We start from the raw sequence: 22,528 nt of genomic DNA on the forward strand, positions 1-22,528 counted from the left end.
TTTACATTTTTAACTGGGCATGATGCGAGATTTTGCTACCGTTCTGTGTCTGTTGAAAGGCTATCAGTGGATCTAATTAAACTGTATAAACTATATTAAATGATTCACCAATTGAACGGCGGGGTCTGGAAATCTATTATCTGTTGTCATTTTCACTGATGAGATAGTAATGGATTTGACTAGACTCTTCAAATTTGATTCATTCATCATTACGGTTGAAAATTAATACAAATTTTCACGATCAATTTGGCTGCCTCCCAGTAACTTCTGGTACAAGATAACCAAACATGGAAAATTAGTAGATATGTAAAATCATTACCCACTGTTAATCATTATGGAGGTTTGTCTCGTTCATTGTCGTTGCAGTATCAGCACACTTGTGAGACAAGAATATTTCACTGATGTAATGTAATCAGAGATGTCTATCTCGGAGAAGTTTTGGCTCAATTAGTCCTCCTGAGCACTCAAGGCTGAGTGCCGTGCTAATTTTGTCCTCTACCCAGCACCTGCAGTGCAGTCAATACAGTCTGACAAACTTCATGAAAGAAAATATTTAAGAAGCATATCTAGGTGAAGGTTATTAAGGTGAGATACAGATCCTAAGAAATAGGTATTGTCTGAACTGAATTTAGTCAAATTCATAAAAGAAAAAACCTCCAATGTCCACAGGATGATAAACACATTAAGGAGATTGCATCTAACATAAACAATCAGTGTGGTCTGATTTAAAGCACACAGCAATCCTCATCTTTGTCTATTTGATAATCGTGTTTAGTCTCCACAGCGCAAACAATCCTGAAAATAAACAGTCACGAAGCGATAATGCCGTTTAGTTTCATTGGAAACGTGCTCTGCCTCCCTTGGGCTGGAAGATATTTGGATGGTCGAGTGAAAAATTGCTCCGAATTCTGACCAATGAATCGTTTTACACATGCTTTAATGCATTTCATAAATAATCTGCCTGAGAAGGTAATTAGTGCAGGTGTTTACACATATTTCTGCCATCAGGGTGCACAGTAGGATCACAGTTGGCTGAGTGAGTTTTTGGTTATTAAATTAGGCCCAAGGTAACAGGAAGAAGGATGAGCTACAGTTGGGCAGGTATGAGCAACAACATGTTTCCCTATTCATCATCCAACCAAAAAAAAAAAAAAAAAAAAACATATTCAGGAAATTATGCAGGTTCAAGTCATCTCCCATTTGAGGAACGGACTCAGTGTTTGCATAATCAGGCCTGTATGCAGAAAGATTTTTCATGTTCAAGACAGGAGAGAGGTCAGTAGCAGAGAGACATCTCCCTGGGGGGCTTTCCAAAGATGAAAGAAGGGTCAGACCTAAAAATGGAAAGAAATTAAACTGCTTAACTTCACAGGGCCAAGTAGAAAAGCAAATTAATGTCATCACTGTCTGGGAAATAATGCAATAAACAATATAACAGAGGAAGCCTTAAAAAAGAGACAACTTGAGGATATTACACGTTGCTACCACAAGACTCATTCCGGTGGTGGCTTTTGTTTTGGGGAAATACTCCATCCACCACGGCAGAAATCGGTCCGTCACCTCCCTTAGAGTCACAGTGACCTGCTGTCTGCCAGATCCATACGTCCCACTGCAGTTGCTGTTAAAACATCATTGCTTCTTAGTGCTGCAGAAACTACACAGGTGATGGCAGGCCATTCCCTGAGGTGAAGCTGATTGTTCCACTGACCTCACCCGGACATAGAGCAGCAGTCACACTATTGGTTTTTACAGCCTACGTACAGCAAACAGATGCCACTTTTGACAATGAATGCTTACATTCTTCTTGAATCAGTTTGTTTAGACTAAAACCAGAAATGTATGTCTGTTTTCTTTGGAACACAAGAAGTATGGATGTGAGGGGGAAATGCGATGCCATAACCAGGATAATTTGTCAGCTTATGAAATGTTGTAAAAAAACAAAAACAAAACAAAACCTAAACAAAACAAAACAAATAACGAACTAAAGATGCTGTCCAGTAGATGACATATAATCTGTAAAATTCAGGGTTTTTAATTTTTTTTTTTTTTTTGGAGGGCTGTTTTATTTTTTAATAAATAAAACATATATAAAAGCTACCTAAATGTGCATTCATGTGCCTAACTGGAAATGCTGATTAGTACAGTGGCAGCTGACCAACTGATTTTATTAAGACAAAACTATAAAATTATAGAAATATGAAGACGTTAAACACATAGTAAAGGCTGAAAGCTAATTTGCTGCTGAAGCCAAAGGAGCGGTGTGAGTTTGTGTACTGCATGTGTGTGCAATTTAAGTGTTTTGGTCAATGAGACCAGAAAAGGCCTAGTATATTAATAAAGTGTTAACCTTTTAAAACTAGGATAGTATTAGTATTAGAGGTTTATCATTAAGACAGAAGAATATGATGGATTATACTGTTATTCCATTAACCTCCTAGGACCTGGCGTCCACATATGTGGACATCACATTTTGGGTTATTTAGACCAAAATACTCAGTTTTGCTCTACAAGGGCCTGATATCCACTTACGAGGACATTTTGCTGCTACTGTTCTATCGAAATTTTAAACGAATATTGTCATATGTGGCTCTTATTTTTCTTAGAAACAAAAATTAGGTAAAAAAAAAAAAATCTGGTAATTCTTTGTTTTTACATTCATCAGGTCCCAATCAGCCCAAATATGAAAGAGAAATTAAAAACGCCGTGGAAGAGTTCGGGTCTTAGGAGGTTAAATTGATGTTTAGATGTGGGTAAGAGAGTCTATTGATATTAAGGCCTGATGGTGCCCTGTTCTTACAGTCACATATTAATGGTTATAGAACAATAAACATGTTGTCAGCCAAGGACAAAAATGATTAAAAAAATCAATGAATGTAATCAGGGAAAGATAAAGATTTAATCACTATTTAAAATCGTCACCTATCTGCACACTGCGGCCCAAGAAGTCTTCCAGGATCAGTGAAGCTGTTTTCCAAAGAACTGTTGAGTCATACCTGTTTCAGTCGATCACTATTCACGAACATAACCTGCACCACAGCAGGATAGGCTGTTAACCCTAAAGTTACCCCACTAAGCCTAAACCCTGCTTCATAGCACAGGTGTCTTGGCATGTTACAGAGTTTTTTGTGTAGTTGAATTTTGCTTTTCTGCCTAATCATTGTAATGTTTTGGGAATCAGTAACTGTTGATGGCCAGGCTACCATTGTGTATGTAACCCCACCTCGGGGTAGTTTGTGAAATAGTCTCAACCTTTAATCTATTGATTTGTGTTGCTGGGCATAAAATTCCCAATAGAATTTCATGTACCTGAACACAACTTTCCATCAGTTTGCTTTAATATGTATTGACAAGAGAGAGGAAAAAGTTTTTTGAGGTTGGAGCGATGGCGGAGGAGCAAGTCATCAGACCCAAGCCCTATTCATGCACATCAAATATTTTATACTCATCGTTTACATGATTTTCGTATTTCTATGATATTGCTTGGCTTGGTTTCACCATCAACAGCTACTTGGTTTAGTTTAGAAAAAATATGGTTTGGAATAAAATACAGAGCTTGCCAGTCTGTTAAAAATTATGCTTTTCTGGTTGCAATGGTGACACCTACCTGCTTTCGCTTCAAAGCACATGCTTTGGACTCAAAAATATTTCCTAAATGTGGGATTTTGTGTCCAAAGCTTGAAAGGAACCATTCCTTTTTTGTGATTATATCACAAACTATCATAATTTTCACAATAATTGTCTGTACTTCCCATCTTTTTTCTTTAACTGAAAGTACACTCTGTTCTTACAGCCTTTCAGCAACTTTCTCACCGTGTGGGAAAAAAATAAATAAATAAAAAAACATCACCAGATCCCCTTGCACTGTTTAATGCAGAGGTGATTTTGCTATCGATGCTCACTTATTGGATGGCAAGAGCTGGCCTACAGCAAATAGTCCCTGGTTGACTCATAGCCCAACTGTGTTGACAATGAATGTTCTCTGTTTAGGAGTTGCTTGGGAGTTATAGTTTTGTTTCCTGTTGCGAAGATTCAGGTAAGGGGGTACCGCAAATTGCCCAGAATTGTGTCTCTATTAGTCCCTTGGTGTACTGGCAGCCCATCTAGTATGCTGTGAAGGGGAGAAAGGCTGAAATCTCTCTATTATTCCTGATTTGGAAAATGCTGAAAAACAGGATGGCCTTTAGTCTGAGGATGCTAATGTTAATCAGCAGCAAAGAGGTTCACAAGTTGAACACACTGGTGTAGCAGCTGGTGCTAATGGACTAAAAAGGTGGGTCTAATTAAAAATAATGAAATGTGTGGGTTGTTGTAGCAGTGGTCTCTTACCTACTGAAATTATCAATCCTTGCTGTAACATTATGGATAACATTATTTCAAATCAATTGCAGTGACTGTTGACTGTTAAATCAATGACTGCAAAGTACGCAGCTCCTGTGGGTGCAAAACAAGCCCAAATCATTGGCCCTCCACTGTGAGATGTGCTGATATGCTGCATTTGGTTTTCTCCGAATTAGTCTCATTTGGCCAAAGATAACCTTGGCTAAATATCGAAAGATCAAAACTAGCTCAAAGCACTTTTCCATAATGTGATGGGTATGATTTGAGTCCTTAACCTGGTGCTGGAGGTGAACACAAACATCATAGGCCCACCATGCATTCTGTCCACATCCAAGAAACACAACAACGAAAAAACACCAACTTAAAGTAAGTTATGATTAAACAGGAATGGTTTGATTATAACAGAATGGGAAATATATGGTTTGGAAAACTAAAATGTTCCACTAAAGATAAGTGAACATGAAAATGTAGCTGATTTATAATAGATGTGATAAATGCGTGGCAACTATGTGCTTTTGTCAGTTTCCTTTTTTTTTATCTACCCAAGTAAAATTGATGTGGTAGGTTATAAACTTTGATGTATTGGCTAATCACAGAACAGTGAAGTATTGTCCACCTCGTAACAGTTTCTGGCATCTGGGTGAGTTGGGCACAGAGGCACAGCTGGTTGATTCATTGAAAATCAACAAAACACATTTAAGCAGTTATGTTCATTTTTTATGCTTCAGGGATTCAAACCTCCCAAAAGAAAATAGTAGCACCTCTTGGACTCTTAATGGTCATTAGAATTTCAGAAGCATTCATCTCTATATATTCCATTAATTTATGGAATATATAGATTTTAGTTTTCAAACTGGTGTTTGCATAGCAGCACGTCTGTGTGTGCAGAAGACAGGAGAACTAAACTTGTGGCCTTTCATGCACCGGTCAAAGCCATTCTGGCATCACTTTTGTCTGATAATGGTTCACAGTCGGTTGTTTTTCTTCTGGAGGGATTTGGTATCATTTCTTTTAACGGAATGACAAACCCTCTGAGGAATGGAGGGGACAGGCAATAAAAATTATAATTTTGCTGTGTACTATTTTCAAATCACCGCAGTATGTAATTATGTGGCAAACATCTTAACGTGTGCTCTAAAGCTGTTAAGAACCTTAACTGCTCATTTATGAAGCTGTTTTCATAGCCTTGCCTTGAAGTGAAAGATGACGGGCTCGAGTATGCAACAGCCTTTACAAAGAACATTTTTACCACTGTGTCTGCAGATACAGGGCGACAATAATGGGTTTTAAGCAGCACCACCTTACTTGTTCGAAAGCAGCAGATGAACTCAAGTTTAATAACCAAAATACATACATCTACCAAAACAGCACAGCCCTCTAAATTCATTATTTTATTTAAACAGGACAAATTTAGAAAACTGCATCTGGTCCAGATATTTATCAGCGCACACCTGCTCAGCTGATTGCTGCTTTTATCCTTCCTGGGAAAGCACATGGATGAGTTGTGCCAAATTTCAAGTCAGACTGATCACCGTTTTATTATATTGCAGAAGCATCATGTTGGCAAAATGCTATCAGATTTTGCAATTATACTCTTGAAACTACCATGGCGGTTAAAATCCCAAGCGTAAAGTTTTCTTAAACTCCCACATCGGAGGTGAAGCCAAATCCAAGAAACTATGCACCTGTTTTCACTCATGACCAAACTCTCCATCATATTTTCTTTTAATGTGCAAAATGTAATTTGGAACATTCTGAAATTAAACTGCCATGTCTGCGGTGGTCTTGAAGTCGGATCCTTACCAAAAATGGTGCAATTACCTTTTCACTCATGACCAAATCCTCCATCAAATCTTCTTATAATGTGCAAAATGGCATGTGAAACATTCCCAAACAAAAACCAAGTCCAAACATTTTGGCAAATGTGCTTTGGGCTTTTGGTATGTAGATTTGTTGTTTGTACTTTCTGTGCTTTGATGTCTTTCTTTGCAGAACCTTAACTGAATCCTAAAAACCTGTCAACTTCTTTTTGACAGTGTTAAAAAACACAGTCGCTAAATTGTGATACGTCTTTCAAACAGTCCGATGCTAGCATACTTCTTTGGAGTCAAAACAGTAACGCAAGCTATTGCTGTTTTCTTGAAGATGCCCCATGTGTTATTTTGTCTGTCAATCACACTTTGAGAGAAACAGCCAATGATAACTGAAGGCACTGGTGTTATTCCAGTTATATGGAAATTGATCTTTTTTCCCCATTGTCCCAGTGTGAACAAACCACTGTGACCTGCAAATAGTGTAAAAAGTCAGTTCAAACTGAAGGTAGCAGGAGGACAAATCCACTGCAGTATGTGAGAGACAAGTGTGCAGTGCCTCTTTTTGATGCTACATTCCTGCTCCAGAAACACTACTAATAGATGCTAACAGTAGCTGCAGCTAGGCCACAGCTGGAAGGACGTACATGCCCTTTGTAAGTGCTGTCACTCCAACTCGTATTTGTCTTTGTATTGTTCACAATATGTATTACATGTCTATTGGATTATAGACTTGTTATTTGTATTAGGTGCCTCATGCATGGCCTTAGAACAATAAAAGCTCCAATAAAGACTATTATAAGCTTATGGGAACAGAAACAATGTGAATCATCTCATCAGTGACTTTTTGCAATAAACCATTCTTCCCACTGGTGAAGCCAAAATATTCAGTGTTTCATTTTAATTTTCCAAATAAACACATGCACAATTTGTATCATTCTAATTTATGCCATACTGTTTGTCTTTAGTGGAAATAACAAAACATTCACAATTTCCAAAAACAAATGTGCACCAAAAATCAAAACCAGCTTAGCTGAATGATTGACATCCAATGAATCCCTTGGAGATCAAAGACTGCTGTGACGGTGCCTGGTTCATGTGAATCCATGCGCTCCATCAGATTGCTGGCCCTGGAATGTAGCGTCGCTTTGGACCAGGACTTTAATTAGAACAGACTGTTTTGAAGTCGGACGGGTCATTATCTGGCTAACAGAATGAGGACATTCTGTATTTCAGGTTGTAGAAGGAATATAGTGTCTGTTTTCAAAGCATAAGCAGATATGTATCAAGTAGTCACAGCGGAAGATGAATGTGATTCCGTGTCTCGCTTGACATTGTTGCTAAGCCTGTCTTCAACTTTTCATGCTACTGTGAAATTACTCGATTTACAGCTGCTGCAGACAGAGGCTCATGGACGAGTGAGTGGAACGTGATTGCAGGCACTGAAATTTTGTGCAGCACCATAACACAGCTGTGTTACAGTTGTTGAGATTTATCAGTTAAATCAGGGAGAAATGCCTTCACGATGATAAATGAGATTGGAAGTTTAATTGAAAATGAGCCTTTATGGCAGCACAAATTTGTATGTTGCAAGAGTTGCTCACTGTTTATTCAAATTTCCAAATTTCCCTAAGCTTGACAAAAGAGAAAAATACAAGTAATCTGCTTTAGCATTTTTAAAACCAAATCTAAACACAAAAACCAAGTAGTCTTATGCAGTGCTTATGATTAGAAAAATGGGCCATTTTCAATTGCCTAGTGTCCCAAGTGCAAATTTATTGAGACATTGTTTCAACGTGAAAGATGGACCTCTTTTTCTTTATGCAGCAGAATTTGAAATCAACACAAAAGGTCATATATGCATAAATTGAAATGTTATGGAGTCTTTGATTTTAAGAAGCTTTTGTTCGTCGCTCTTCATAACGTTACAGTGGACAGCATGCTGAAAAAGTGTGGAAAGCTCCTTTTGGCCATGTGGCCCAGCGTTTTCAGCTGTGGTCTCTTTAATTACACTGGGAACAATGGGGTCAGTTGTTTCAATACAGTTCTGAGGGTACATCTTTACAACATGGAGAAGCTTGGAGAAAGCAGCTGTCAGCGAGGATTTCTCTCGCCTCCTCCTTTATCTGCTCAGCTGCAATGTTGCTAAGCACCCGGTATGAAACTATGTTTGAGAGAAAAATCATGCAGATATGTTTTCCATTCATTCATCACTATTCAGCATTTCAAATATAAGATGGCTTTCCTTTGCACAGGTATGTTGAGTGGGCGCTTGCCAAAGCCTGTGGCATTTCAATAGAATATTAAGCATGTCTGATCAAATTGTAGTCACAAAATTACTTACCAGAGATAATATTTATGGTAAGAAAAATGAGATCCCCTTTTATTCCAGTTCAGGAAGAGGAAAGAAACATTGTGTTTCTTGCTGTTTACTATGTTAGTGCCGTCCTTGATGACACTGGGTTCTGTAGCATCAAAGTGCTTCTCTATAGAATGAAGCATTTGTAAGATCCGAGCAAACTGATCACTCTGGGGGGGTTGTGCTTTTCTGGGTAAGTGAAACGTGCACCAGTGAGGATGTTTATTTCATGTAAAAATCACTGTGAGAAAAAAGGTGAAAGGCAAAGTAGGCTAGCACAAACAGCCAGGAGCTGCTTCAAAGTTTGTAATGTCTGAAACGGCGGTACAGCTGGTGTGAAACCATATTTTCACGAATGCTGGCCAAGTAACTATTTGATCACAACAGTGGGATATCCATAGTATACCAAGCTGTGCAGCAAATACACAGCTCCGTGGGTAGTCAAACAGTCATACTTATGACATGCATAGTTGTTTTCTTTTTTTTGAAATAAGGTATAAGCTGGTTTACGCTTGTGGTTGCATGTTGTGTCGCACAGAGTCAAATTGAACAGAACAAAGTAGTGTCTAACTGTCTTCCCCGCAGTGCTGAAATAATGACCCGTCTTTGTGTGCATTGTGATCTCTCTCTCTCTCTCTCTCTCTCTCTCATTTTTTCCTTTATTTTCATCCCCTCGTTCTCTCACATCTCTTTTTTTATACCATTTTTAGCCAATTGAGATGTGGAGCTCAGCAGGAGGAAACATGCTGTATCTAGTGAAACAAGACCATGAATAATTTAAAACAGCATTATTAATGAACTTCTAGACATTATGTTAATGAACGATTTCAAGTCTAATTTGTCAGCCAGACTTCTGTTGTCTTTTCTGTCACTTTTTTGTGCAGGTTGTGAGGCATTGAAATTAACATCAATTATGACAGGAGAAGAACAGTTTTGCACTGTAATCAATCTGCAGTAAAATAATTCCAAAATATTTTTAAGTTTAAATAAACTTTAAATATGACTTGTGCATCTTAATATTAAGCTAAAACACAGCCAATCACTGTCTTGTAATTATCACATGTATAAGAAACATATCAACAAAGAAACTATCGTCTCAAATAATTGTCAGTATCAAAGAGGATCATCATAGAAATCACCGTGGCAGGGATAAATGTCTTTGAACTAAACTACAAGGTGATGCTCTCAAGGTGGATAAATATTTAATCGAGAGGCACAATATAGAAATAACATGGCAGCATCTTTTCCGGCGAGACTAGTACCAGTTGTGTGTTATCAACGAGACAACGTGATGCGAGTGAGTCTTCAGATCCCAAAGAGCCATTAGTGCCCTCTTTTTCATTGTGACACTGACTTCTTGGATAGCTGCCATCCCCTGATATCATATTACAGCATCAACAGCCCCCCCGTTTATCTTTATTACTGGCCCCTAATCTCTGGTGACGGTTAATCATGTTACAAGTTCCTTGGGTCGCTTCTGCTTTGTCTTCACCATAATATTTATAACTTCTGATCACTGAACGGTGTGTTACGCAGGGTTTTCCCACCATCACGACTTGTGTCTTAATAAGAGAAGTCACCTGTTCTCCCACCGTGCTGCTTAGTCATGCTGTGATTAATGTCTTCATGGTGTGGTCAAAGTGTCGATATCTTAAACAGCTGGGCCCATCTGTCATCTTTTTCCTGTGACACCCCTGAACGTAACTCAGGTCCTATCAGGGAGGCCATCCATCAAAGTGGTAAACAGAGACGTCTCACATTAGCAGCCCCGAACACTTCTCATCGTATACCATAACAGACAAGCAATCATCTGGTATTATGTAGCGCTACAGGCTAATGTGAAATATTAACGGAAATATACAGCACACCAGCTGCCGATTGGATGAAGCATCTGTGCTTCGCGTAATTGGTGGGTAACAATTTAATATTGAGGAGACAGTAGATTGTAGATTTGCTCCGCAGATTTGTTCCGAAGCTGTAAGACAATGGCCACAGCAATAAAAAACGAAACACCGATTTCGAGGGTGTATTTCTTACACTTTTTCTGCCTTTACTTCACTGTGTGTGTAAAATTAAAGGCACAGGGTCTGTTTTCTTTGAATAAACTGTGCCTGCCTTTTTACTTGTGTCACATAATCTGTGTTGCAAAATAGCAGAGAAGAGCATTTCACTTATAGCTGAAGTGTGTGCTTTACAAGAGCCTCATAAAAATGACTGATACCTACAACCACCTTGAACGCAGAGTGTAATGATGCATTTGGATGCATTTATTACCTTTGTCATTTTGTTTCCTCAAGGGGGCAGTAGAATCAGGGACAGCAGGGGTGTCTTTTTATCTGTGCGATTGGTGATGGATTCACTACCATTGCTGCTCAGATAAATGCTGCAGGGTTGAGGCCATGGGCCAGCTTACGAGGGATCAACCTCATCGTTTTTTCCACTGCCCACAACCTTCCCTCTATCTCTCTGCGCGGCACTCACTCCTGGTAGGGATTATGCTGAAATACTGTATATGCACTTGGAAATCAAGATATGGAGCTTTTGTCAGTACTTTTGTCAAGCAATGGAGATAAACGTGGCTAAAATATGTGTTTCCAATGCACGTCGCAGAAGCTCAACCTAATGCTCGGCTCTTTTCAAAAACCAAGGGCCACATTTCTATTTTTCTCTCTGCTTCCAGCATTGATATTTTTCTATTCATAACTGAAACATAGATAATGGTCTCTGCAGCAGTGGGGTTTCTTAAGGATATACTTGTTAAAGTGGGAGATAAAAATGTGGATGTATCACAGTTAAAACATCAGTCTCTTAGCCCCCGGTTGCTCGCCATTGTGGTCCATTATTTGGATTCAACCAAAAGCAAACCACATGGTGTTTGAAAAAGAAAAACTCAGTTAGATAAAGGAGGCCAAATTAAGCACAGGTCTCCAGAAATTGGAGCAAGATAGTGTTTCTTTGACTCTTTGAAACCGAAGCACGATCTGGCACACGGTGAGGAGGGGAACAGCTAATTGCATCAGCACCTCTGCATAAAAACTCATTCGGTTATGAAGACATAATGGAAAACAGGATTCATCCGCAATGCTTCACGTAATACACACCTTTTTTATTTCCTCGCTCAGAGGGTTTTTTTTTTTCCTCTATTTGCTGTGGTCAGAGCAAAGATACCCATTGTAACAGTAGGAAACATTTCACATGTATTGAGGAATGAAGCAAAGGAGGCCAATAATCAGGGCAGTTAAATGGAAATAGTTTCATTTCCTTTGGTGTAAACAAATACCCCATGTAGTCCTCGGACCAGAGCTGTGGGTAATCGGCTGCTATAACTCAACAGAACACTTTGCCCTGAGCTAAACATAATACTTCCTGCACTTAACTAAATCCATTTTTCAACCCTCAGTAGAGTTATGACACACCAATACATAGTTGTGTACATGTCTGACAAACCTTTGCAAAGAAAATAATAAAGCAGTGCTTATTTAAAGCTGTTTACAGAGATATTTTAGAGCATGGAATAGAAGGGGGTTAAAGGTGAATAGAAAAGGGGCTTACCGTGGAGTTAATTTAGGTTTCTCTGCTTTTATTCTCTAGTGGACTGAAAATAATTATATCAAAATATGAAAATAGCAATCCACGGTCTCCTCCTCTGTTTCTGCTCGCTTTAAATTGTCCATTTAATTTTAGTTAAGTCAGTGGGTCGTTGCTTTGTCACGTCCCACCAGCAGCGACTCTTTTTTAATGCTTTTCATACACTGTGAAGCTCCGAGGATGACTGTGGGAAAGTTAAATGATTAATCACTGCTTTTAGCAACAGGTTCAGAGTGAAATGTATAAACCTACAAGTAGGAAGATGTGCAGCTCTGACCCTGTCAAGCCCAAAACATCCAAAACAGAAGATTAGGCACCTGTCTTAATCCTTTATCTTGGATTCTGTTGTTTGCTTTCTCTTTCCAAGTTCATCCTTTTGTAATTAGCACCTAGCGTCTCTGAGATGGGTTATAGTTGACTGCTAAAGAGAGGATGAAACCTGCATGACTGTAATAGCATGAATGCTTCTTTTCACCCTATCACGAAACGATGCAGGAGGTCTTTTTCACTCCTGCAGGTGGTGTGAATTCTATCGCCACACCTTCTGGAGCAGCATGGCTGTATCCACAGCTGAGATACACCTATGATAGCTCACACTGGCGATGCTGTTTGTACTGCATGGCATAAACACTTTGCCCATTCGTTTCACTCAGGTTGTAATGATCCTTGAATGGCTGCTAGGACCCGTGCAGTTCATACCTCAACACTAAAGCAGGAGACGGGTTGGTCTAAGGTCCCGTTGCGAGGCACTGGTAGATAAAGCACACTCCAGGTAAAAGCATGCATGGCCACTCACCATTAGATCACTCCACATGATGTCTCGAAGATGGCGCTCTTAATTAGAAGGTCCTTGGATCTCGCTGTCTAAAGTCACATTTTACTGCCCACATTACCACTTTATATAACACAGTTCATTCCGAGCTGAGTCGAAACATCGCCGGGATGAACAGTTTATTATGAATATAAGCTGTAATTGACACTACTTTGGAGTTACTTTATGGCTTCATGTTGAACCCAGCATTGCCTGCGCTGTCTTTGACGATTAGCCTGTTACTCACCTGTACTTCATCCCCCAGACAATGGCCTGTTCTGCTCATGCAGATGATGGTGTGCAATATCAAAGCCAAATGAGATGGCTGCCAATTAGGGAGGGCTTCCAAGTGCATTTCAATGCAAACGCGCACTGGTAAGTGCACCCTGTAGTCTTTTCCATTCAAAGACACTTTATTACAGGTAGACTTCAACAGAAACTTCTGAAAGTATTTCAATTACTAGAATAAATGACAGACCTCATTTCAATACTTGGCTTTGGGGAAGGGGTGAACTTTGTAATGATGTCTTCCTAAATGTTCTAAGCTGGAGTTTAAACGGACTTTCTCTTTGGTGAGTTAACTGGAAAATTCATATAATCCTTTTTTCTGTGTTCTTGATGGACAAGGCTTGAAACGCCTGAAACAGTGTGAGACCACAGAAATATTTAGAGTACCCCCACAATCCCCACAGGACGTTTTTTCTTGCGTTCACGATGTCTCTGTACAGATGTCTCTGAGTTTAAATAACCAAAGTTTACAGTGGTTACATGTCTTACCAGGCAGTGTTTATTTTTGTTTCCTATTTAGTGCTTGGTGTAAAATTAACTAGTGCATTCTACTAAAAGTCCCCTTCACCATATCACTCGTGCAACGCTTTTATCTGTACCTAAGCCCTTTTATCTAACATTCACACTCTCTGACGGACTCCTTGGGCAGCTCGGCATTCAGTATTTTGCCCAAAGATACTTTGACACATGGGCTGTAGGATGAAAAGATGGTCCAATAAATGTTTCCCAAATGATTTTTTTTTAAATGCCACAAATTGCCTTTTAAGCATTATTGTAGCAATATATCAGGATTTCCTCTTTTAAACACCTTTTAATCAGAGCAGGTTGGGTTAAGACAGCCAAAAAGTGTCTCCCTCTGAGTGTGTTTCCTGAATCCGCAAAAGCGCATCGGTGCACCACAGTGGCCTTTGAATCCAAATTTTTAGTTATTATTCAGATTAAATCAAGTCGGGGCAGACGGGAAGAGCAGTCAGAAGAAGCTCACTGCTCGAAATCTCGAAGCTCTACCTCTGTGATTGCTCAGGCCACCGTGGAATAAAGATTAGAAGAAAATCACTAATCACAGCGGATGTCATTAGCATATTACCAATAAGGGGTTGCAAAAAGGAAAAGAGGAATTGCCTTATAATGCTGGTTAAAGTACGAATCAATGCCATGTATGGATGCACACAGCTGCTTGACAAACAGATATATTCACTTCCAAACATGGGTAAAGGAAGTGTCTAATAATGATGTTTTTTTCAATGTTTTTGTCTGAGTCACTCGCTGAAGCACTTGATGCTAATATCACATTCCCCCTCTCTCTTTTGATCAGCTTTTGCAGCTGGGCTGCCCTGCCTCACTTGGATGCATCAACAAAGCTTGAAGTGGCCACTCTAATCTGGTTAAGTATTGCCTGGTTGGGGAGAAATTAGCCGAATTCTTTTAACTTTTCAAACAAACATAATACAGTCAAACTTGCTGGATGAGAATCAATTACATGAACTGAATATAGGTTCGGGGGGGAGATATCATTTCATTTCTGGAAATCATCTAATACGTCTATTCAGTGGAATATGCCTGTAGTATCACATCGAAGCCATATTTCAGTCCAGTGAAATGAATGAAGCAGTGGAGTATCTGTTGAAACACTGCCAGAATATGTTACACAAATCTTTTTCACCCCGTGGTAATATTGCCATTATCTGCTTTACTTCAAAAATACTTATATCTTGCCTAAATCCGCGAGACACTGTGAGAAATAATGGGATCATCGTGCTTTCTCAAAGTGATTGGTTGGATTGGTGAATAGAAACTATTGCCCTACTTGTGTCAGTCTATTAAACAACATCTGTCTAAATAGAAAAAACAGAAAGCTAATGTTATTCAGTAGAACGCAATAAATCTTCCAAAAGTGCGATACCTTTGTGTCACATGTATAAATTCTGCAGTATACTTTTACAAAGTTGTTGATACTAAATCATGTTGGAAATCCTCGATATAGAGTGGAAACCACTCTAACAGCATAATTCTGATTTAATAGGTTACAGTTTCACTAGACATTGAGCTATAGTTTTGCATTTAACGCTAAGAATATCCATCTATGTACCTGTCAAGCTATTGTTTCTGTAGATTAATTGCAGCGATAGTAAAAATAAAATACTTTTGTTAGACTTTGCTATAAGCGACTTCTTTTAAAATCAAGGAAAAAAAACAAAAATGAATTCTTTTATTCTTGACGTGCCTAACAGATGGTTTCGAGGGGAAAAAGAATATGATCACAATACAGACATTTCTGTTGTATTGAACATTTTCTCCCATTAGATCTTTAAGGCAGATTGTCTCCATTTTTCAATGTGTCTAAACCCTTTGTTTGAGAGAGATCCGTTAAATCTGTCTTGCTTCTAATAAACTGCCATTATTCCCTTCAACAAGGCAGCTCTCATTAATAATGCTTCTGTCAGCTGCTCATTCTCTTCCGTGAAAATAGAAAATATCATTAATTACAGTTTCTGTCACCCTCTGACAGCTTAAGCAATTGTTCTAGTCCCTGAGTTCTGTTTCATTGTGCCCATACCTTGTGACCACCTATTCTTTACTGTCTCAATGGGGATGTCCAGCAAGTGAGAGCCACAAAGGCCCTGCGAGATTTCATCGCACATTGCAAAGCTTCTATCCCAGCAACACATTAGTCATCCGGGGAGCGATTGACTCAGGAGGTAGACTCAAAATCTAGTTTTTATTTTACTCTCAAGCAGAGATTAGGGAAAGATTGGTTCGGTTTACTTTTCATTGTGGATTTGTTGCATTTTTGCCACTCTGAGAGATATTCTCCCTGGATAAACATAGAGGGATTTTCCTATTCAATTCATCAACTGGGGAAAGGAAGAGAAAAAATCATTGACTTAAGATTGCAGCTGCCGAATGTAGACAAGAGAACTGTTGCACAAATACACAAGGATCTCGTTGCGTGTGAAAAATGGCCCGCGCGAATAGAAGGAAACATTTGCAGGACAACTCTCCCAACATAACTGCACACTGTGTTAACAGAGGGAGATGCTTGAATTTCTTAGATTTACAATATGTAAACTACAGAGAAGCCAACAATCACACACCGGCTGTTCCCCAGAGTGCTGCCATATCAGAAAAATATTTGGTTTGATCCGAGTTTCAGCTTTTCTTCAGCAAACTTAGTAATGAAGCTACAACACATTAGTCATAAATTCAGACCAGATATGAGTCTATTAAGTCTATCAAATACCCATTAAGTTGTTGTGTAGCGTTGGGTTATAGCGAGACGTATCAGCCTCCATGCAGAGCTCATTTCAGTTTGTTTATGTGTTTCTGGATTGGCTACAGGGGGCAAAATAAGCACAAACACAAATGGCTGTACAACACAGTTTGACAAATTCAGTTTGAAGAATTGCTTTGATCTTGTCATCTGATCCCAGTAAAGTCATATTTGGATGACACCACAGCAATTATAATGCACTTAACCTGTAAATATTATATATATAAATATAAAGGCACAAAGTTGAGTAAATGCAAAATAATTACATAGCTAGCAATGTAATAAGCCACACTCTGTGCACGTAAAGCATAGCAGGGAATTTATGTTCATTGCACAATAAAAATCACTATAAATAAAATGTAAAAGTACTAATTAAGTATTAATTGTTAGGTACAAGGATAATTTTTTCTTTGCATCTATCACAAGGTTTAGGTATGTAAATATGTCTGTGTGTGTGTGTTAAAGTTAATAATGCACTTAAATCTATCAAGCTCATGAATCCACATACATCTATTTGAAGTTACTGTCCTAAATAAACATATATGGCTGTAACAATTTCTGTGAGCCCAAAGATGTCTTTGGGATTATCTATAGGTGCTTCAATGCATTTTTGTTTTTTACATAAATGCTGTGCGGCGAAATTAACGGTGATAACTGTGAAAGGAAGTGTGATTAATAAACAACATGAGGCTAAAATTAAACCGCACACTCGAAGAAAAAGTAGATGTTCTTCAAAAGCTTCAAGGAATATCTACATTCATGTGCTGTTCATTATTCATTTGCAGTTCAAGAAAAAGCCAGAGAATTCATTTTATATTCTGCGGCTGCGATAAACCGTATTAATGGATTAGCTGTCGAGATACCATACTGTTTCTTAAGTTATTGCTGAAATATTCTTTCACATATTCTGTCAAACACCGGATTATATGACACAATAACTTGGACCTTGGTTAAAGTTTCCCATGATTGATATGCTTTGAAGAATATGATACCAGACCCCATACATGGATGTAATTAAACAAGGCCAAGTGATAGCAATAATGTATCATCCACTAGAGCTGAGGTCCCAGCTTCCTACAAACCAGTGTTACCAGAGACAAATGACTTACAGCAGTCACCACCATTGCTTTTAACTTTGCATGGTGCAGACACAAAGAGAGAATTCCTCCTAACAGTGGTGGCCTGGCCTAGACAAATGGACAGTCATAATCCCCCCCAACTGGTAGGGAATGTGGTTTATTAGAATATGATACAGTGGATGTGAATTTCTCTTTTTTAGCAGTTCTGATTTAGTTTCCAGCTGATTCATCACCACACACAAGTCATACGTGACAGCTTTTACTGTTTGGGGAGCAGCTTAGCCATCTTGGAGCTACTGCCTTCATAGTTGGGTAAGCTGTTTTTCACGGGGAGTCTGATATTTATTACAACTGCCTGCTTGAGACCCCCCTGTGAGAAGAAACCATAGTGTGTAGATATAAGTAGGGCACAGGATTCTGTGTAATTAAGTTGGTGGAAATGCACCGTGGCTGTAACGAAGGGAAAATGTGCATTTTTGAGCGTCCTAAATTAAGCCACTTATTCTGATATTTATTGGCAAACGCTGTTTGTCTATTCTGTTACAGGAAACTCTGTTTGGGCCATGCATACAGGAACTGCTGACACGGAAAGATTTAGCTATTATTGCATATCATTACATGAATAAAATATGCATATGATTACATGAAAAAGTTTGTTCAATGATTCTTCAATTTGGGTTTGTTGGGATAGAAGGAGGAGGGGGCGCACAGCAGGCTTTGTCAATACCTTGCAAAGTAATAGGTTGATGACCTGGGTTAATAATTAACACCAAAATTACAAAAAGCAGTTTGGTAATTTTTCAATAGAGAACTGCATAGCTTCATGGTTAACATAAGCTTTCAGACACTGAGAAAGAATAATAAGAACTACAATAATTGCACTTATAACTTCTTGCTTCTTTGTGCTCTCCATTGTCGTGCACGTTCTCCTGACTCTTGGGGCTTCAAAACACGTTTCCTTTTTATCTCATACGTTCTGGTCATTTTCTTGAAACAGTAAGGACCTGCGGTGGTAAGAAAATCATTTATGACTTCCTATGTCCTGGCCAGTCCTCCAGGGCTCCTGCACAGTGTCAGGGGAATGTAGATGAGCCCACCTCAGCAGACTCTTTTTTGCCATTTTTTTTTCCGATAGACCTGCAGATGGGTTCTTGTGCACTCAGACCCCCAGCGGGACCCTTTATCCTTGCTCTAAAAATGACCATCTGAGCTCCTCATCATGGACGGTTCAAGCGAGGCTGAGGCCTTTTTTCAACCCCTCATGTTTCTGTTGCCCAGAAACATTTCTGATTTACATGTACTGCTCAAAATTAAACATTATTCATCTGTTTTTTTAATGTGTCATCTTTGTCACTGAATCTGCGCTTGAAGTTTTGTGCAGGGAATTCACACACAAAAGATTTATGTTGTAATTACTTGAGCATAATTACAGAGGAATCAGTTAATCAGCATAAATTAACAAACCAAATAGTTTGAAACATGTACACGAGGAATACACATGCTATCCATTATTATGAAAAACATGAATCTAGGGTGCTCAAAAAATTGTTTGAAATAAAATCGACATTACTCTTGGGAGCAGAAAGTTTCCAAAACAGTCAGTCCAATTACAAGCAGGAAGATATTTTCTTCTTTGTGTTGTTTGTGTTGTTTAAAAAATCATTTGTAGCTGCACAACATGAGCAGATCTTTTACTTCAGAATATAGGAGCAAGGATTCTAACCAAACCTTTAATTTATTCAACTCATTAAACATTTATCTTTATAGTTTTTTTGTGTCCACATTAAAAACACAAAGTACAACATGCAAAGGTTCTGTCCTGAGCCCAATTCTTACTAAACGTGACTTACACTATTATACCATCATGTGTCAAACAATACTTTCTATTGAAAGTCATCCACCATGTACCTAATTCCTATTTTGTGGAAAGGCTGAAGCCTGTCCCTGGATGAAAGGAGAAAAGCACCTGCCAATCCATCACTGTGCTACCCTGCAGTAGACAGATCCACATTTGTGCCACAGGCAGTTTATTGTCTCCAGTTAACCTGAGCTGCATGTCTTTGGACTGTGGGGAGAAACTGGAGCACCTGGAGGAAATATGCACAGACATGGGGACAAATATGTGAACCTCTCTGCTATAAAGTGACAGTGGTACTAAACCCTGTGGCTTCCCCAGTGAAATCCAGGCTAATGCTGATATTTTACAGCAGCAGCTGCGCAGAGCGCACTGAGATTCTGTGCTTATGCACAAATTATGGGATTTGTTAATGCCTGCCTAAAAACAGGTGCAACCGTTAGATGGAAAAGGACGAGTAGGAGGCCACGTGTAAGGAAACATTCAGGGTGGAGCTCATTCATTAAAATCAAAAAACCCCAAAAGTGTCTTTCGGTTATATTTACTCTAACGGTGCATTGTGTTATTGATAAGAAGGGAAGAGGGGGGCTTTACATAATAAGGGAGGAATATTTTGTCTGATGCTATGTTCTAATACATCACAATATGCTAGGATTACAACTGAATTCATCTTGAAGTAGACTTTTTGTCCTTCTTTTGCAGATTATAGAATGATCTTGTGGAAGGGATTAAGGATATTTGTAGACTATGATTAAACCCTGAATTTTAGATGCTCAGAAGGAGGTTGGGCCCAAAGAGGCTCGTGTTGGGAGTCAGTGCATTTTATAGAGAGAGCTTCTGTGGCACTTTGTGAATTTTACATGCAAAACATATATATAACATATGGAAAAGTGACAACTACTTGTGGTAAATACAGGAAAGCACCCCGCCCCGCCAGAAATATTAGTTCACATGAATCAGTATTTGATCATTTTGATACTGGGTGTTAAACATTCCTTATTGAGGTTAAAGTTACTAAATACTAATCAAACATGAAAACTAAGCACAGAATATTAACGTTAATCTCTGTACCTACTCAGGAATTTTCCTTTAAGAATATTGAATGTGTAAGTCTGTTAGCTTTACAAATGTGGCTCAGCATAAGAATAGATTTCACTCAGCAGAAATTCTCTTTCTAAATCACATATTGTATGAATATGTTTCCTTTAGATTACAGTTAACAAGCTCTGTGTGTGGCTGAGGTTACTGCTTATGTGCTCTGACAAGGTACTGTTTGCAGTTTCTCCCAAAGGAGGCTGAGCACTCTGGATTACAAGCAAGGCTAGCGTTTAGCTGCCACCCCAGACAACATGACTCATAAGCTCTAAAGAGCTGCCACATATGTCTGCATCATAAGTCCATTTGTGATATGACAACATGACCTTTGGATTGAGGCCCATCTGTTCTGCTTCAAATGTTTAGGAGAATTGCTTTGTGTTTGCACCGACTCAAGTTTTAGAAAATGTACAAACAACCATCTTTAAAAAAAGAAAAGATCTAATCCTCAGTGGAAGCTTTAACAAGCAGTAAATCCAAGAACACTGTGGTGTACTACATGTTCATTTTTCATCACATTTCATTTTGCTCTGCCTTCTTGGATTAAATATTTGATCATTTTCAGTGTAGTTGTTTTTCACTGTATTTTTGTTCCAGAATAATTCTGAATTCAAAGGTCCTTGTTGTTCATTTTATATACATCTTGGTATTAATTTATGTAAAGCAATTTGCTCGTACATTTTTTAACATCTTGAAAGATCTGCTTCAGATGTGTACTTACATGGTCTGTCTGAGAACTACACCGCACGCTCCGATCATCTGTTGTATGTTGGATACTTTGCTGCTCTTGTTAATGAAGATAATTCTCTATAACATGTCCTCATTTTTTAGGGTTGTAAATAAATTTATGGCAAGAATCGTTCATCACAGATTCTGTGTCCACTTACTTCTGATTGAAAATTGGAGTCAACTTTATTACGTTCATCAGCTCATCTTCGCTCCATCAGGCTGCTGCTGCTAGGAAAGTATTAAGGTGATTAGGTTGCGTAAAAAGGCAAAGAAGAGCTCGAGCTTCCTCCAAAAACCTCTGAGAGGAACTACAGAGTTGGAAGATTGCAAATGATTTGACTTTACAAGTCACTTGGCGAGTTTTTTAAAAATGTTTTGTACATTCATAACATTGTATTTATAACAACTGTATTTCTCACCCACATATTCTGTTCCACTAGTTATTATTTTACTGTGACTTTAAAATTTGTTGTGTTGTTACATTTATGCAGGCCTGTCTGTGAATTATTTAGTAATCCTTCAAAGACTTTAAAGATTAACCGCATTCTAAATAATCTACAAAATAGCGACGATAAGACCCAAGAGTGTGATGCACTGGAGCAACTGGGCACCTGAGCAAGCTACAATTCAGACAGGACTTTCCTGTTAGTTTTCTGCCTGTGCGTGTGAACGTCCATCCAACTACACTCCTATACATACAATACATATCATAATTAGGTCTATGGTGACTGTGCTGTATTATATAGCTGGACTAGGAAATGAGCCTGCATGATCTTAAAAATGTTTTATGTTAATGACAAGACCAGAGTGTATCTGTAGTTTTTCATTAGCGCAGGCAAATCAGTAACCTGGTCGAACAAACATTATTGCATCACTTTATCTAAAATACCTTCAGAATAATAAGAACAATTTTAAAAAACTGCAGCAATAGTCACTATTATTATTATCTTCACTCACTATGCGTTTATACACGTCTCTCTTCCATCTCTGGCTCTCCTCCACACCGCGTCTTTGTCCTTTCTTCACCGCTCTCAGCAGATGGCCCCGCCCCTCCCTGAGCCTGGTTCTGCTAGACTCCTTCCTGTTAAAAGGGAGTTTTTGCTTCCCACTGTTGCCAAAGAATTTGCTCATAGGAGGTCTTAACGCCTCTACCTTAAAATATAAAGCGACTTGAGGTAACGATTGTTGTGATTTGGCAATATGTAAATAAAACAAATTAAACTAATTTGTTAATGATTCTATTTATTGAATCAGTGCAACCGCAAAGAAAACCAAGACACTTAAAAGAGAGGCATGGAACTGAC

General features: G+C 38.7%; 1 long non-coding RNA gene across 2 annotated transcripts in view; it reads left to right on the top strand.

Moving 5' to 3' along the window:
* The window catches only part of LOC146372623 (uncharacterized), a 60,971-nt gene extending 42,775 nt beyond the window's left edge, over positions 1–18,196 (top strand). Inside the window, exons 3-6 of one of the 2 annotated variants that reach the window (XR_014802763.1) lie at positions 12,750–12,868; positions 13,173–13,282; positions 14,511–14,579; positions 18,092–18,196. This is a non-coding gene — a long non-coding RNA (uncharacterized LOC146372623). Of the gene's footprint in view, positions 1–12,749; positions 12,869–13,172; positions 13,283–14,510 lie in introns of both variants that reach the window. The other variant, XR_014802762.1, reaches the window with a different exon arrangement.
* The last annotated feature ends 4,332 nt before the right edge of the window (positions 18,197–22,528 follow it).

Source organism: Perissodus microlepis, chromosome 15 (assembly GCF_051167445.1).
Source record: "Perissodus microlepis isolate ML-2025 ecotype Zambia chromosome 15, ASM5116744v1, whole genome shotgun sequence".
Taxonomy (NCBI): domain Eukaryota; kingdom Metazoa; phylum Chordata; class Actinopteri; order Cichliformes; family Cichlidae; genus Perissodus; species Perissodus microlepis.